This window comes from Acyrthosiphon pisum, chromosome A1 (assembly GCF_005508785.2).
Source record: "Acyrthosiphon pisum isolate AL4f chromosome A1, pea_aphid_22Mar2018_4r6ur, whole genome shotgun sequence".
Lineage (NCBI taxonomy): Eukaryota > Metazoa > Arthropoda > Insecta > Hemiptera > Aphididae > Acyrthosiphon > Acyrthosiphon pisum.
Window position 1 is genome coordinate 5,877,666 of NC_042494.1, and position 2,685 is coordinate 5,880,350.

Genomic DNA, 2,685 nt, shown 5'->3' on the forward strand with positions numbered 1-2,685 from the left:
ATTAGCACTGACGATTTGGACACACTGTTAATAAGTACTCAATAAAATAAATGCAATGTATGATACCAGCTATAGTATACCTACATAACCATACAAATTTAAACATTTCAGACGTAATATTAACTTCAGAGTACAATTTTATGAAATATTAAATTATATTTATTGCCAATTGATGAACTCGATAGGTAGTCAATATTTAAGAGAAAACATGTATATTTTAAAGTCCACAAATAAAATTTAAAAAACATATTAAATGTCACAGTCGTATATTATATCATTATAACTATAATCTATTTATAAACAGTTGAATATAATATTTCATTCACAGTCTTAATAATGTTTGTATGAAATAATTAGGGCTGGGCCGATGAGTAATACTTTTTTCCGATATCCCATATTCCGATGTAAAACCGATAACCGATCCAATATTTTGTTTCCTTGTGTAAAATATTATATTTTCCTTATTTTTCCAACGTCGTATATATATTATATATGTATTTTGTTAATGGAAACACTATCAACTTCTAATTTTTAAATTCACAACCTGGAATAGAATATTGTTTTTAAAAATGTTTATGCAAAAATATCGAGTATTTTATTGATAAAAAAATATAAACAATTAAAGTATTGTTATGAAATAAAATTCAAGATGTAGAGTTAATCGCGTATGACCATACCCAAATAATATGGTGTACAAGTGTGATCGCAAGTCGTAGGTACATACTCGTTTGAACGACAACAATTTATCGAAGTGCCTGCAGTACGCGTGTAGTGTCGTAGACGACAAGTCTCGAGATTTTTATTGAGAGACTGGCTAATGTTTTGATTTTGTTCGATCCTTTTATAGGTCAGTTTTAGGGTCACCCCTTCTACTGTTAATGGGTATCGGTCGTCATGGGGTCAGTGGTCACAATGAGCTCGTAAACATACTATGTATTATTTACGGTGCAGCATGGTAGGTTACCCAAGTGGCCAAGTATCATCAAGAGCATAATTTCTATTTTGTCTTATTTGTTTTGTAGGACGCCTGTGCGTCTATGCACACGTGTGTACCTATATACAATAAGTATGTATCTATATAATATATATATATCATAAGTTTTAAAGTATTGCGTCATCTCAAACCACATAATAGGGCCACATCATAATTAAATTTTACATTACATTTGGATATTATTATAATATATAGGTATAGATATAAGCACTCTTAACGTTTTTAGTTCGTTTTATTATTATTATGTAATTTAATTTGATATATTTTATTATCATGTTACTAGCTACTTGCAGTGTGTATTCTATTATTTACAATGTTTACCTTATTCAAAGGTATGTATAAAGGCATATAGCCAATAGCTATAATTATGGTACCTATATCTATAAATTGTACCTAAAATATAAATAGTAGGTACACGACATATTATATCGGTGACAGATTTTAAGTTATCGAAAAGCTTTACGAATCATGGCTATATTTTTTTAGGGTTGGTGGAAGGGGTTACTTACACATTTTGAATTTATGCTTATAAATTGCGTACAGTATATTTTCAACTTGAAAATTATAAAATATAAGCTTTTGTGAACAGTATAAAACGGCTGAACTTACAAATAACCAATTTATGCTTATAAAAATACTTCAAAGTAAGTTAACAAATATTGAAAAAACTTTACAGACCTACATCAAGGATAATATTTTATAGTAGGTAGGTTATGTACTATAGGCTCCTATGTAGTAGCCAGTACCTAGGTATATACTTTGAAAACACATTTTTGATATTAAATAAAATTAAAACTATCTTCATTATTTCATATTATTACTTATTTACGACAAACGTGGGTTATTATTACATACCTAAATATACACAGTTAGGGCAGCATGACAGGTTAATAGTTAGTTGATTACATAGTAGAAAATTTATTTTGACAAGTCTATCACTCATTTTTTTTATCTGACCGTAATCTTGACGCGGTAAACCTATTGCTTTGGCATGCTTTTTAATAACAATTTTACCGACAGTAATTTCGTTTTTGTTCTAACCGAAAGCTTACATTATATAATATATATATGCCATACAATGCACACGAAAAATATAATACGGCTCGTTTGTATAATATATTATTAGAGTTGGATAATATTACTATATAGCCATATGAAGGTGACTGCGATACACGCTTGGCACCGACGATACGTGTGAGGAGGGAACTGAAAAAAACTTACTTCAAACATCTCTAGGGCACACACATCATGGGCCATGGCATGTAAAGCCACCGAACAAGTAGATAAGTAGTAATAATTGTGTTTGTTTGTTTGAAAGATAATAACATATGTACGATGTGGCCCTGCAGGGAACTTCTCTGAAGATGTCTTTTCAGGAGTTTTCTTACGCACAGAGGTCACCGAAATACCACCGCCTGTACCGATTTTTTCCCACGCGAATTGATGAATGCATTTAAATAGTAAACGAGAAGTTTTTCTTTTTTCGAGGAAATAATTATTCCGTAAAATTATATTACTCTTATTTTGCAAACGACTACAATAAACGGCCGCGGGTTATTTTGTTACGATTAAAACCTCAATTAAACAAAATAAACATCGATAAATACTTCTTCGTCGAAGCTCTATAATAGTTAGTAGGTAAATATGCAATATGCAAATACATATAATACATTATGTAATATTGTGCATTG